At 44.2% G+C, this 15,930-nt stretch overlaps 1 protein-coding gene and 1 non-coding gene across 5 annotated transcripts in view; both read left to right on the top strand.

The window, feature by feature from the left end:
• Positions 1–15,930, top strand: part of STAT6 (signal transducer and activator of transcription 6) — a 270,518-nt gene that overhangs the window by 106,257 nt on the left and 148,331 nt on the right. For 3 of the 4 annotated variants that reach the window (XM_089681115.1, XM_089681099.1, XM_089681103.1), the window contains exon 2: positions 14,686–14,763. The gene's annotated coding sequence lies outside the window, so the exon portion shown is untranslated. Of the gene's footprint in view, positions 1–11,033; positions 11,074–14,685; positions 14,764–15,930 lie in introns of those variants that run through there. The other variant, XM_089681111.1, reaches the window with a different exon arrangement.
• LOC149473389 (U5 spliceosomal RNA) lies at positions 10,930–11,046 on the top strand. The gene has a single exon (XR_016313377.1). It is a non-coding gene; the product is annotated as a U5 spliceosomal RNA (small nuclear RNA).

The raw sequence follows: 15,930 nt of genomic DNA, 5'->3' as shown, positions 1-15,930 counted from the left end.
AGAGGAAGGGGTCGAGGCAGCACTAGTCGCAGCCAGAGGCCAGTGCTCCCGGTGTCATCCAGCGGTCGTGTCTCCACCGACAACCCTGCCGTCATCGATTGGTTGACTCGGTCGTCTTCCTCTTCCCAGGTCACCTCTGACACCTACAGCCAACGGTCGGTGGGTACGTCAGACACAACCGTTAGTTGGCAAGGCCCGGGAGCAAGCCCACTGAAATCATGTGTCCTCGACCTGCCCCTGTCCTTTGGTGTTCCCTCACCAAGCGAAGTATCGCATGCTGTGGGCTCAGCCCCACTGTACAGTGAGGAAGAGCTAACAGAGGGCGGTCAGGAACGGGGGGAGACATCCGCCTCTTCAGCAGCCAGGCGAAGAAGTACTGGCGAGGAGAGTGGCTCGGTAGCCGGTCTAGAGACAGGTCTGTCTCCTGACCCACACGCAGCCGAGGGGGCTAGTAGTGACGCGGAGACCCTAATTGATGATGATGAGGCTGATCGCACTTGGCAGCCTCGTCGTCATCAGGCTATTGCTTCCGCATCATCAGGAGAAGAGGGTGCCAGCTTGCCAGCGAGCAAAACAGTCGGTGGGTTGCCCAGGAGGCAGCAGGGTCGCAGCAGTGTCAGTGGAGCCAAACGGCCACGGAGTAGAGCACCAGCTCCACTGCAGCCTACCACCACGGCCAGTAGTGGTGCCGGTGTGCACGGAGGAAGTAGCAGTCAGCCAGTGAGGAGTATCGGGGGCAAAGTTTCCTACTCGGCGGTGTGGCAATTTTTCGTCACGCCGCCCGAGGAAGTAAACGTAGCCGTATGTCGACTATGTGGCCAGAAAGTCAGGGGGCCAATGTTGGGACTACAGCATTGTGTCAGCATATGCAGCGTCGCCATTCGGTGGCCTGGGAAAACCGTGATAAAGATACGGCGGTTCTGCCTGCCCCAGCCCCCGCTCCATCACCCGCTCCGTTACTTGCTCCGTCACCCGACGTCAATCGCCCTCTATCAGCCAGTCAAGGCTCCAACATCTCTGCTGAGGGGAGTTGTCGCTCGTTGGCATCTTCCGCTCGTTCAGATGCTCCTTCTCCTGCTACTCCTCTTCACGGATTCCGTCAGCAGTCTTTCTTGGAATCCGTTTCCAAGAGACAACAGTTTGCGAGCACACACCCGACGGTGCAAAAGCTGAACGTCCTCCTGTCCAAGTTGCTGGTGCTGCAGTCCCTCCCTTTCCAAGTGGTGGACTCAGCACCTTTCCGAGAAATGATGGCTTGTGCAGCGCCGCGGTGGAGAGTGCCAAGCCGGCATTTCTTCGCCAAAAAGGCAGTGCCAGCCCTGCATTCACATGTAGAAGAGATGGTGGGCCAGTCTTTGAGCATGTCGGTCTCTGCCAAAGCGCCGACATGTGGAGCTGTAACTACGGTCAGGGACAGTACATGTCATTTACGGCCCACTGGGTGAACGTGGTGCCGGCACAGCCGCACCAGCAACTTGGACAGGTCACACCGCTTTTGCCTCCACGTTTGCACGTCCTTGGTCCAGCAAAGATGTCCGCCTCTACCACCTCTTCTTCCGCCGTGTCCTCAGCCGCCACCCCCGTGCCAAGTCCCATTACCCGACCGGCATATCACATGTGCAGGGCGCAACGGTGTCACGCTGTGCTGCACCTGGTATGCCTTGGCGAACGTAGTCACACAGGGGAGGAACTTCTGAGTGTAATGAACAGAGAAATCGACAGATGGCTGTCTCCGCGCAAACTGAAAATCGGAACCATGTTGACCGACAACGGAAAGAACATGGTGTCTGCTCTGCGTCAAGGAAGGTTGTGCCATGCGCCATGCATGGCTCACGTGTTCAATCTGGTTGTCAAGCGGTTCCTAAAATCCACCATCCCACTGCAAGACATCCTTAAAATGTCACGTAAACTTTGCATGCATTTCAGCCATTCCTACACCGCAAAGCACACCCTCCTTGAGCTGCAGCGGCAGAACGGAATTCCACAGCATCGCCTGATCTGCGACGTTGCAACAAGGTGGAATTCAACCCTACATACAGTTGCAAGAAAAAGTATGTGAACCCCTTGGGATTATGTGGAGTTTTGCATGAATTGGGCATAAAATGTGCTCTGAACGTCATCTAAGTCACAACAATAGAAGAACATAGTCTGCTGAACATAATACTACACAAACATTAGATGTTGCCATGGTTTAATTGCACATAACATGTAAACATTCACAGTGCAGAAAGGAAAAAGTATGTGAACCTTTGGACTTAATAACTGGTTGACCCTCCTTTGGCAGCAATAACCTCAACCAAACGTTTCCTGTAGTTGCAGATCAGACCTGCACAACGATCTGGAGTCATTTTGGACCACTCCTCTTCACAAAACTGTTTCAGTGTAGCAATATTATTGGGATGTCTGGTGTGAATCGCTCTCTTAAGGTCATGCCACAGCATTTCAATGGGGTTGAGGTCAGGACTCTGACTGGGCCACTCCAGAAGGCGTATTCTGTGCTGTTGCAGCCATTGTTTTGTTGAATGACTTGTATGCTTTGGGTCATTGTCCTGTTGCATCACCCATCCTCTGCGGAGCTTCAGTTGGCGGACAGATGGTCGTACGTTTTCCTGCAAAATGTCTTGATAAACTCTGGAATTCATTTTCCCATCAATGACAACAATCCGTCCAGGCCCTGAGGCAGCAAAGCAGCCCCAAACCATGATGCTCCCTCCGCCATGTTTCACAGAGGGGATGAGGTTTTGATGTTGGTGTGCTGTGCCTTTTTTTCTCCACATATAGTGTTGTGTGTTCTTCCCAAACAACTCAATCTTGGTTTCATCTGTCCACAGTATATTTTGCCAGTAGTGCTGTGGAACATCCAGGTGCTCTTTTGCAAACTTCAAACGTGCTGCAATATTCTTTTTGGACAGCAATGGCTTCCTCCGTGGTGTCCTCCCATGTACTCCATTCTTGTTTAATGTTTTCCTTATTGTAGATGTGTCAACAAAAATGTTAGCATGTGCCAGAGATTTCTGTAGGTCTTTAGCTGACACTCTGGGATTCTTCTTTACCTCATGCAGCATTCTGCGCTGTGCTCTTGCAGTCATTTTTACAGGACGACCACGCCTAGGGAGAGTAGCAACAGTGCTAAACTTTCTCCATTTGTAGACAGTCTGTCTTACCGCGGACACATGAACATCAAGGCTTTTGGAAATACTTTTGTAACCCTTTCCAGCTTCATGCAAGTCAACAATTCTTGATCGTAGGTCTTCTGAGAGCTCTTTTCTGCGAGGCATGGTTCACATCAGACAGTGCTTCTTGAAACCAGTAAACCCAAAACAGGTGTGTGTTTTTTAAGGGCAGGACAGCTGTCAGCAACACATCCAATATCATCACACTGATTGGAGTCAAGGTTGGCTCACTCCTGGCTCCAATTAGCTCTGGGAGAAGTCATTAAGCTAGGGCCTCACATACTTTTTCCTCCCTGCACTGTGAATGTTTACATGTTATGTGCAATTAAACCATGGCAACATCTAATGTTTGTGTAGTATTATGTTCAGCAGACTGTGTTCTTCTATTGTTGTGACTTAGATGACGTTCAGAGCACAATTTATGCCCAATTCATGCAAAACTCCACGTAATCCCAAGGGGTTCACATACTTTTTCTTGCAACTGTATGTTAGACCGCCTTTACGAACAGCGAAAGGCCATCACCGATTTCCTGATGTTACAAGCGGATAAAGGTACTCCCCTGTGTAACTTAGATGTCAGCCATTTGCAGCTCATGCGTGACACCTGCCGCTTGCTCAGGCCCTTTGAGGAGGCCACGCCATTCGTGAGTCGGCAGGACTATGGGATGAACGACGTCATTCCTCTGTTGCACGTCCTGGAACAAATGCTGTTAACAATGGCTGGTCAGGGTGCGGTAGACGTGGCGCACAGATCTCAATGCCACATGACCCCTGTGGGGGCAGGACAGGAAGAAAAGGAGGAGGTAGAGGAGGACATTGGTGCTCAGGAATTATTGAGTGAAATGGGTGGTTTTTCCACTCAGCGGACAGGAGTGGAGGAGCAGGAGCATCTAGTAGAGGAGGAGGAGGAGACAGAGGACCCAGACGCACTGTGGCAGTATGCTGTGGAGATGGAGGCAGGGAGTCCCTCGCATTCCTTGGCACAAATGGCCCATAGCATGCTCAGTTGCTTGCGTAGCGACAGCCGAATAATAACCATCAGACAGAGGGATGACTTTTGGCTGTCCACCTTGTTGGACCCTCGCTACCGTTCAAAAATGGTGGCCTTTTTCACACCTGCTGAGAGGGAGGCCAAAATAAAGTACTATAAAAACCACCTATGTAGTCATGCAGTATATAGCCCTATCGGCCACTTTCTGGCATCCAGTTGCTGTAGCCCCCATCACCACACTGTGCCACGGGCCCCTGTACCGCCTTCTCATACTGCTGCCAGATCCATCCTCTGCCATGTGCGTCTTTGTCGTCTGCTCACGCTGCTGGGTTCCAGTTTTAAACCTAGGCCTGTGTATGGCTTCCGAATACTGCTGCCTCCACCGCCACCCTGCGCCATGTGCCTCTGTCGTCTGCTCACGCTGCTGACGGCTTCCGCTTTTTAACCTAGGCCTGTGTATGGCTTCCGAATACTGCTGCCTCCACCGCCACCCTGCGCCATGTGCCACTTTCAGGTCTCCTTACACTGTTGGTGGGTTCCATTTTGTGATAGGGTGCTGTATGGCCTTCCATTGCTGCTGCCTCCACCGCTACCCTGCGCCATGTGCCTCTGTCGTCTGCTCACGCTGCTGACGGCTTCTGCTTTTTAACCGAGGCCTGTGTTTGGCTTCCAAATACTGCTGCATCCACCGCCACCCTGCGCCATGTGTCTCTGTCGTCTGCTCACGCTGCTGACGGCTTCCGCTTTTTAACCTAGGCCTGTGTATGGCTTCCGAATACTGCTGCCTCCACCGCCACCCTGTGCCATGTGCCTCTGTCGTCTGCTCACGCTGCTGACGGCTTCCGCTTTTTAAACTAGTCCTGTGTATGTCTTCCGAATACTGCTGCCTCCACCGCCACCCTGCGCCATGTGCCACTTTCAGGTCTCCTTACACTGTTGGTGGGTTCCATTTTGTGATAGGGTGCTGTATGGCCTTCCATTGCTGCTGCCTCCACCGCCACCCTGCGCCATGTGCCTCTGTCATCTGCTCACGCTGCTGACGGCTTCCGCTTTTTAACCGAGGCCTGTGTTTGGCTTCCGAATACTGCTGCATCCACCGCCACCCTGCGCCATGTGTCTCTGTCGTCTGCTCACGCTGCTGACGGCTTCCGCTTTTTAACCTAGGCCTGTGTATGGCCTTCAATTGAAGCTGCTTCTGCTCCGCCACTCTGCCATTGGACTCTTGATAGTCGTCTCCCCACGCTGCTGCTGGGGGGACTTTTTAACATAGGCCTCTGTATGGCCTTCAATTTTAGCTGCTTACGCTCCGCCACTCTGCCATGGGCCCCTGTACCGCCTTCTCATGCTGCTGCCAGGCCCGTAATCTGCCATGGGCCCCCGTACCGACTCCTCATGCTGCTGCCAGGCCCGTAATCTGTCATGGGCCCCTGTACCGCCTCCTCATGCTGCTGCCAGGTCCAGAGTGTGTCATGGGTCCCTGTACGGCCTCCCATTGCTGCTGTCTCCATCGCCACACTCTGCCATGTGCCACTTTCAGGTCTCCTCACACTGCTGGTGGGTTCCATTTTGTCATAGGGTGCTGTATGGCCTCCCATTGCTGCTGCCTCCACCGCCACACTGTGGCTCCACACTCTGGTTTTGGCCCCGTGACTGCCCAAATGAGTGAAGTGTGCGGTGATTCTAAGATCGACGGCACTCATCTGCATGTCATACTGACTGACAGTATTATTTCTCTTCCCCAGCAGACTCCAAGGGCATTTAAATTAAAGGTACAGTGTTCTGCACTAATATAAAGGCTCTCTGAAGCCTAGAAACACCCTTTTTATAAGTTAAATTCGCAGCGAATATATTCGGCACGAAGCGAATTTAATCGGCGAATTCGGCGAATCAGCCGAACCGAATTTTTGAATAATTCGCTCATCTCTAGAGGCAAACAAGAGGAGGGATAGCGTTTTCTTGGGCAAATTACTGGAAGTCTAGGCAGTGCCAAGTGGGGAATTAGAGACTATGGACCTGTTGCTGTGCTGTAGCTGTGCAGACTTAAACCTGTGCTTGCCTACAACAGAGCTAAGAGTCTGAGCAAGAGTCACTGTGTCTTAGGATCAGAGTTGGTAGACTTTGTCATGTGTGCCTATAGCCAGTGAGGACTGGATCGTAAGAACTGAGCTTTCTAGGACAACCGAGCCAAGTGAATGAGCCCGGACCTATTGCATACCAAGAGTAGTGAGCGGACATCCCAGCCTAATCCCTTAATGCTCAAAGTTAAGCCATTAGAGACTGTACTTAACCCCCTAAGCCCCTTAACAGCCCTTCAGCCATCCCTTGTATACAGTCTTCGAGGGACAGCTTCACCTGCACCACCATACAGATGGGCCCCAATGACAGCTGACTTAGTACTGCTAGGTAGGTGCCAGGTACCGTGCAGTCACCTCAAGTGATACCCCTTGTTAGGAGCACAAACACCCACCCACTATTAGGGCTGTATGCAAAGAGTGCACTCTATTTGAAAAGCTACTGCCAAGAGTTACAGTGAGATTTCTTTATGCCGTTCATGCTTTCACGTTTATTACTGTTCTCGCCAATGCTGTGTATACTAGCTTGATGGGTTTTAGCTTTATTGCGCTGGAAGTCGATGACCAAAATTGAGGCTAATATTCCTGTCAGTTAACCTATCATATTCATTGCCTTGTTTATTGTTGTTTGCACTGCATTTTGTTTTCCCTGCAAAAATAAATTTACTTTATTCACCATCAATCAGCTTGTGACCCATTTCCTGTGTGCCATTACAGTTGCAGTATTATACTAATTCTTAAGCTAATATATTTCCTTTGCAACATACTAATATATAACCAGGTGTATCAGAAGGGCCGAAATGGTAACAGAGTTGTGGCAGAGAACAGAGGACGTATCATATCAAGTGGCTCCTTTGGGGGTAGCCCTACACTAATTAATTAAAGTAAATATTCATTCATTTCCTGTTTTGGTGACAACCCATAATTTAGGATTTTCTTTCACTTTTGGTGATAACAGTAAACAGGACAGGTTGAGAGGTTGAATCTCCTTAACAGGGGGCACAGACAGCAATAAACACCTGATAGGGGTTCTAATCCTTCTCCATTCTATCCAAGACAACAACAAAAAAAAGTTTTGCCTAGTTATACTTTAACTCAAAGCGAAAACAAACATATAGTAAAATGATTGTTCTTAAATACTCATCATTTTTAAATAAAAGGCCTCTGTCAGTTGCTTGATTGTGATCCATGGACACTGCCAAAAAATAAAATGATATATACAGTACTTAGAGTAACATGCTTTTAATGAAGTATGTCCCACATCATGTCTGGTCCTCATTAGGCTACGTTCACACTAGTGTTGTGTGCAGGCGGCAGAGAGGCGTTTGGGAAGCGTTTTTACCGCTTCCCAAACGCCTCTGCCAATTCTGCACATTACAGCACATGGTGCTGTTCTAACGGGAGCGTTTGAGTCGCGTCGCGTCAAAACGGACGCCTCTGGTCGAGTCAGGAGGCATTGAAGCCTCCTATTCTAGCCTATGGTGCCGCTCCGCAAACGCCCGGCCGGCGTTTGCAGTGCGGTTGCTAGGCGTTTGCGGGGCGTTTGCAGAGTGGTAACACCATTCAAACTGCATTCTAGGCGTTTGTGGGCGTTTTTAGCGCTCGGCAAACGCCTAGCAACCGCCACTAAACCGCGCATGCGGTGTTTGCGGAGAGTTAAAAAACGCTCCGCAAACGCCGGACCAACGCTTGCCAAACGCTATAGAGTCGTTTGCCAAGCGTTGGTAAAACAGTCAAGTGTAAACAAGCCCTTACAGCGATGAACTCTGAGTGCTGTGGGAATTAATAGTTTTGGCTCTAACATTGAAGTACATTGAATAACGTCCTGAGATATGCCTACTGTTTTCTGTCCTCGCCTCCATTTACAAAACTTGTTGCATGGTTTTGCAGAATGTAACACGTTCTCTGATTAGGGGATAGGTGGATAAATGACAAGATCCTCTCCCCCGGTCACAGAACATGTTATATTCTGTAAAACAATGCAAGGGCTTTTAGAATGGAGGACAGAAAGGAGTGGTTGCCAGTCAGAACCTACATCAATGCTAGACCCAAAGTTATATCCCCCACAGGAAGTTCAATGCTGTGAAGATTGGACATCACTGGAGAGAAAATTTGTACAGGAACCATCAGCCTGCAGGAAGTAGAACATATTTCATTACTGGTAGATTATGTGACTGCAGTTGTAGGAAAAACAAATGTTAACCACTTGCCATCAGAGGATTTACCCTCTTTCCTGACCAGGCCATTTTTTGCGATACGGCGCTGCACTACTTTACTGACAATTGCGCGGTCATGAAACACTATACTTAAATTAAATTTATGTCCTTTTTTCCCACAAATAGAGCTTTCTTTTGTTGGTATTTGATCACTTGTGCGTTTTTTAATTTTTGTGCCATAAACAAAAAAAAACCGACAATTTTGAAAAAAAAAATTAATATATATAATAATGTATAATATATAAAACATATCAGTACAAAAATGAAAAAATGTATTCTGCTACATGCCTTTGCTAAAAAATAAAAAATCCCAATATGTGTAAATTAATTGGTTTACGTGAAAGTTATAGTGTCTACAAATGGCGGTATATATACTGGAATTTTTTATTTAAAATTTTTTTTTTTCTACTAGTAATGGTGGAGATCAGTGACACCAGGCATTCTGACACTGGGTGGTAACTGAGTAACTGCTATTGACATCCCCGTGACACTAATATATTCATTGACTTAAACAAAACCCACAATTACAATGAAAAATTAAGTCCCAAAGGAATTTCCCAAAAGGTTATGCAAAAAATAAAAATAAAATAAAATAAAAATCCCAACACACAAAGTGTCCAAAGAAATGTGTCCAAAATGAAATCAAATCTTGATAGGAAGGCGCTTCCTACTCCACTGAAGAAGATGCAAATCAATCACAGGCGCTCTTCAAATACCTCAAAAAAACTAAATCTAAACATAGTGTATTACCTTTTAAGTACCAAAACTAAAGTGCCACACGTGTACCATGCAAAGAAACACTCCAGTGTCACAGCACTCATGTGAAAAGTATATAAATAAATATCACTGCAAGCCTTATACAAAGTGCATAATTACCCTAAATCAGAAAATTTTAGCTTGTAATCAACCAAATGTGTACAGAGTGTCCTTAGATTGGTATCCTCTTGTTCCTTAGGACCTCATAAACAGACCAGGAATCAGTATGTGAATCACAATAATATATAAAATTTATTGTAGCCACTTACATATAAAATCGATAAAATCAGCATCCAGCTCCTAGCGACCAGTATACGATCCCCTTTCCATGTGTAGAAGGTCTCCCAATCACCAGGAAATTCCCCCTTACCACTCATGTCCAACACTATCACTTTCTGCTCTGGGGAACACCTGAAGTGTACCGTTCCTCTCAAGACCTCCGACACACAGGGGTTCCAGAATCCAAAATGGCTGCCGCGGCACTTCCGGGAACGTCAATACGTCACGTGCCCTGGACGCGTTTCGTCACTTCCGGACTTTGTCAACAAGGATCTTGAAAATGATAGTGTTGGACAGGAGTGGTAAGGGGGAATTTCCTGGTGATCGGGAGACCTTCTACACATGTATTTAGGGTAATTATACACTTTGTATAAGGCTTGCAGTGATATTTATTTATATTGGACACATTTCTTTGGACACTTTGTGTGTTGGGATTTTTATTTTATTTTTATTGTTTGCATAACCTTTTGGGAAATTCCTTTGGGACTTGATTTTTCATTGTAATTGTGGGTTTTGTTTAAGTCAATGAATATATTAGTTATTGGTACTTCAGGGGAAGGATATTGATATGACTTTAAGGGATTTTTGAGGATTTTGTGTATTTGTGTGTGCTGATTTATACTTATTTTATCCCCGTGACACTAATACAGTAATCAGTGCTAATAAAAAGCACTGGCATTGTACTTCCCGGGCAGGAAGGGTTTAACTTTTGAGTGATCAAAGGGATAAATATGTGCTGTATGTGTTTTACTATGTGTGCTGTGTGCTGTTTTACTACAGAGACATGCTGCACTGTACCAGAGACATCCCTAGGGTTGGTGTCACCGGGTGCGGTAACACTTGGTGACACCCCCTCCGACGATCCTCACAAAATTGATCGGATCTGCAGATTTAACCTAATGGATTGGACTCCGATCCATTATGCTCAATCCGCTGATCCTGATTCATCCTGCTTTCTTTAAAACTTACCTTTTTCTTGGAGTGGGTCCGGTGTGACCCCGTATAGGTTGCATGCTGACGATCCCTGCAGGATCGTACTGTACTCCACTGCTGTGCACTCAGGTCTCTCCCTTTAGCTTTACTCGGTGATCACAAGGGGGTCAAAGGGGAATCTCCGTCTGGGACCCGATGATTGACATCCCTAGTGCCCCCTACTTAGGTGTGCAAATCACATATATATATATATATATATATATATACGTGATTTTGTGCAGCCCTGCCACCCTGTAGCAGTAGTTCTACTATAGGGCAGCGGGCAATATAGTTGTGGGGTCCAACCTAGGGCTGACCTGAAATTTAACTGAAGAAGGTTTATACAAAACTGAAGAAGGTTTATACATTTTCACACTTTTATTTTACTTACAGCGTTTTACTGTGAAACTCATAGAATGTCATAGATACCCATAAGAAATCTGTCTTGTGGTTGTCAAATAATGCAACTTACAATTGTTTTATCTGCAGATCAAATAAATCTTTTGCCTTTTACTAAAGATTTCTATTGAGAAGAACAATTATGAGTCTACTCCAATTTTTCAAGGCCTGGTGACCACCAGTGGGCTGAAAAAAAAAACTTACAACAGATCCATGTATGTGTCAGTAAGGTGTTTATGAATCTATCACAGAAATATCTCACACACTACTTAACATGTGCAATACAAATTATGGAAGAGACAATATTTACTTTTAATTTCCTCATCACTGTAGAGGTAAAGCATTAGCTCTTTACGACTGTCACAATAGCAAAAGACAGTAAAAGTGTTGTAAATAGGAACTGAATCAATTTGTCACACATCAATTAAAACATTGCATGGGTCTCATGAATTTGGTGGAAGGCTTCTGGCTACATCCACAACCCCAGAAATGTAAAGCAAGTGATTATTGAATTTAAACCATTGAGCTTCAATGTCTTCAATGTCTTATCACTGAGGGGCAGAAGGGGGCACCATAGTTGGGCTGTGCTTGGGGCATCAGTTGCTATTAATATGACCCTGACTAAGTGCATCCGTGTCCCTGAATTTCTAGGTCTCAGCTTACACAAGAAACCTGGCTTTTAAGATATGTTTGGTTCCGTATTTTCAGTTAAATTCTGTGAATACCTATATGAGCATCTGATGATAGCTGGGTAAATTAGTTTACCATATACATGAACATGCAAATCAGTACATAATTTGTTAGACATGCATTTCTTTTAAATTTTTTGTTGCTATTCTGTCTCTCAGTGTTACAATACACCTACCATTCGATGTTTAGACTGATCATTTCTTTGTGAGTGGGCAAACATTCGAAATCAGCAGGGGATCAAATACTTTTTTCCTTCACTGTAGGAAAAACTGAGAATCACAGTAAATGGGTTAGGCTCCCATTTCTTATACTATGTGAAATGATATGGAATTTGCTCAGGCCTACACCATATTACACAAAACAGTGCAGGCCTCTCTCTAGGTTGTACAGTATATTTACCACTCTCACACCTGTTCACCCCCTATGGACCAGAGCAAATTTTACATTTTTGCTATGGGCCTGTTTATTCGGTGATAACGCTATCATTACGTAAAGAGGAGCTCCAGTCTCAGATAAAAAAAAAATTAGAAGTCAGCAGCTACAATAACTGTAGCTGCTCACTTTTAAAACCAGCAAATCACCTGTCCTACAATCCAGCTGTGTCCTCATCCCAGCCGTGTTCACTGGCCATCCTGTGTCCCTGTCGCCGGCATCTTATGTGTTGGCACCAACAGCTTCACAGGGTGCCCAATGCGCATGATTGAGCAGTGCTGCGCATTGTGAAGGGTCTCTCAGTCCTCTGGGACCTGTGACATGTCCCAGAAGACTTCGGGGGGGTGAGGAGAACGTGCGCTTCCGATCGCAACGGAAGTGGGAGCCGGTACCTGTCAAAATTAGGTACCCACTCCCCCAACGCTCCCCCCCTTAAAGCAGAACTTTCCCTTTTTGTGTGGCGCTCCGCTTTAAGATACAAATTTAGTACATATAATGTTTATTAAGGTCAAACAAGGCTCTCTTTTCATGAATATTGTCTAGCAATAAAGATATCTTTCACAATCCTTAAACAAAAATCAACATAACAAAACACACTTTTTTTTTTTCTGAGCAATGTTAGTTTAAAAATGAATAGTGTTACTGCACATAAAAAGTGAACATTCTGTAATTTGTCCTGTTTAAAATGACATTAAAATTATATTTCTGGTACAAAGAATTGCAAAGTTATTTACAAATACAATAAAGTGTTTTTTTTAATGTTGCACTTTTTTTAAATGTGAAATGTGTAAATATATGTTAAAGGTGTAAAAATATTAAGGAACTAAACAAACAAAAAAAAGTTTAAATATTATTAGTTAATAAAATAAAAACAAAAAAAAAAAAATCACCAGGAAAATAATAATTGAATGGAAATGGAGAATAACGAGTTAATTATGGCTGATTCGAGTAAACTAGGGTTTAATAAGGGGTTAAACAGAAACAATTTAAAAAAACAACTTTTTGTTACTTGTCTGGTTGCTTTAACTGACTTCATCAGCAGATCATCCTTTGAACTGTAGATGAATAAACAGCAAGATACAAAATTAAATGTTGTTGATAAATATTGCCAGACTGCTTTTCTTTGACAGCTCCATCTGTCAGAACTTTCTAACGCACCCAGAGTCTTCAACTGGTTAAGAATGGTTTTTAACCTTCTTTATCACCAAGGGCCAGGACTCTATCTCTCTTCCAAATGATAATGTAAAAAGAACAGAGGGAGACAAATGGTTGAACTGGATATACTTTTGTCTTTTTTTCAGCCAGACTAACTATGTAAATATTTATTACAAACAATCTCTACTCAATATCATGATCATGAGCTAAGAAATAATCTCACAAGCATAAAAATGAGTTTTTGCCAACATTATTATGAAACTTTATTTAGCACCAACAATTTCATGCAGCACTTTACATACTGTACATTCACATCAATCCCCACCCTCAGGGGGCTTACATTCTAAGGTTCTTGTCTCACATGCATACATCTGATAGGAGCTAAATCACCTACCGGCACATCTTCTGAAGTGTGGGAAGAAACTAGAGTATCAAGAAAACCAAGCATTGAGAAAACGTGCAAACTCCAGACATGTAGTGGCCTTCTTGTATTCAAACTGTAGAAGCCCTAATCTTGCAGTAAATGCTAACCACTAAGCCAACACGTGATCCAATAACAATTTGTCATATGTTATTTGGCATTGTATAAAAAAATTAAAATCAGAATTGGAACAAATCCAATTTTTGTTCCAATTTTCCTCTAGTTTTAATGAAAAGTCTAAAGGTTTCCAAGTCTCTTATACTAACCACAGTTACTAACCATAAAACCATTGTAGAGGCATTGTGCCTGATTATATCTATGCTTATGTACACATTCATACCCATAACTACAGGAGGAGATTTCTGCAGGTGTTTCAGAGTAGTATGCAATTAAAGCCCAATTGAACTCTCAGTTATCAGCTGTATACATTACAGGCGCATAAAGCAAAAAGTGGAAGCGTTCATGCCAATGGCTTTATCTGGCTGTATAGTGTGAATTCTGGTACATTTCTCCACCAAGGAGCCCACAGGTGCCTGCAAAACTCAATGGCTGTACGTGTATATGTTCACGTGTCTGCGCTCCCAGCACAAAAACAGATACACACGAAAAAAAAGCCCAGTCCAGTAAAGCCACATATATGTGTACTGTTGACAGGAAGGGGTTAATATTGAAAGCAAACTCACCCATCTATCCATGTCTCCATGTTTTATTTTATTGATAAATCACTTTGAAAAAACTCCTTAGAATTTCTAGCCTTGACCATCTTGAGTAAGAGCAGATGATTCAGGTAACATTTACTTCCTGAAGTCCATCTGACCTTAGCTCAGGCATGCAGAAAGGAGGGTGTGCTAACTGAGAAAACCCCTCCTCCTCTCTAAAGACTCCTGGGATGACATCCTTTGCCTAGGCTTGGAAACCAGAAAGGAATTGAAGTATAAAAAAAGTTTCTAACAAGTAAATATGATATACTGTACTTTTATTTAATGTTTTTTGCAGCATAAGGATTACAAATAGTCAGTTTTGATTGAAAAAATGAAGTTCTGCTTTTTTTTTTTTTTTAGGTCTCGTATCTGAAATGATTATGGAGGAATCTAACTTTATTGCTGATCCTTCAATATTTATTTTACAGGTTGTTTCACAACCACCTCCCACATTTTCTCCTGATCACGGAAGAGCTGGGAACTTTTCTTCTAGGAGACAAGAGAGGGTAAGTAGCAATGTGATTCTAAAGTCAGTAGTCACATGCCTAAAAAGAATCTGTTACCAAGAAAAATGGCTGCCAGTAGTCTATAATATATAGTAGTGTGTTTTTGCTAAGCAATGTTTGGATAAATCTAACATTTACTGATAATTTTAATCTAGGTATAGCCATTTTGGGAGGTCAGTTCCACCGCTCATTACTTGGCAAGGGTTGCATGAATTTAAAAAGTGATTTTAGACCATTCATTCAGCCTGATTTACAACACTGCTATCTTACTTCACATATAACTGATGCACTTTGAAGTGAACTTGGTTGTATGAACACTGGGAGGCTTATATATTACATAATGTTTTAATGAGTCAGACTGTTTTTGGATTCATGTTTTACTAAATTTGCTCATAGGTCAGAAATATTAAATATTTAGCAATGTCCAGACACTGCCCTATGAAGTCAGGGGAATAAATATATGGTGTTTTTTTTACACCTCAGGTTACTCACCAGCAGCACCAGTAACAAGTAAAAGCAGTCTGTGTTACTTCACTGAAAACCCCTGAAATTTACTGCTGAATTTAATCTAGGAATAACCATTTTGGAAGGTCATTAAACAGAAATGTACTTTTCCGTTAATGCTCAAAAATACTCAGTTCCACCGCTGATTACTAGGCAATGGTTGCACAAATTTAAAAGTGATTTTACACCATTCATTCAGTCTGCTTTACAACACTGCAATCGTATTGAACATAACCAATGCACTTTAAAGTTGTTAGTGTTGGAGGTTTGCTTTATTGTAAGGCCCCTTTCACATGAAGAGTCCGATTAGGTCTGCCTGTCAATTGTTTAGGCACTCCTGATTGGATTGTCCATTTACCCCTATGGGCTGGCTGGTGCAAATGGACATGTGTCTGTTTACACCAGGGGTCTCCAAACTTTTCAAACAATGGGCCAGTTTAGACTTTAGGGGGTCCAGTTTGTGGCTAGTGGGGGTAGAAAATGTCCTGGTTCAGAATCAATGAAAATAAACATGGCCTCAAGGTTGGTGGTCAGTAGGAGGAAGAGTAGTGCCTCATCATTGGTATGTGGTAGTGGGAGGAATAGTGTCCTGTTGTTGGTGTCAGTGGGAGGAATAGTGCCTCATATTATTGGGAGAAATAGTGCCCCAAGGGCCAAATAGAG

Source organism: Staurois parvus, unplaced genomic scaffold (genome assembly GCF_062004578.1).
Source record: "Staurois parvus isolate SC_StPar_1 unplaced genomic scaffold, SC_StPar_1.0 ptg000017l, whole genome shotgun sequence".
NCBI classification, from domain to species: domain Eukaryota; kingdom Metazoa; phylum Chordata; class Amphibia; order Anura; family Ranidae; genus Staurois; species Staurois parvus.
The sequence above is the reverse complement of the archived record's forward strand: the minus strand, read 5'-3'. Positions and strand labels throughout refer to the sequence as shown.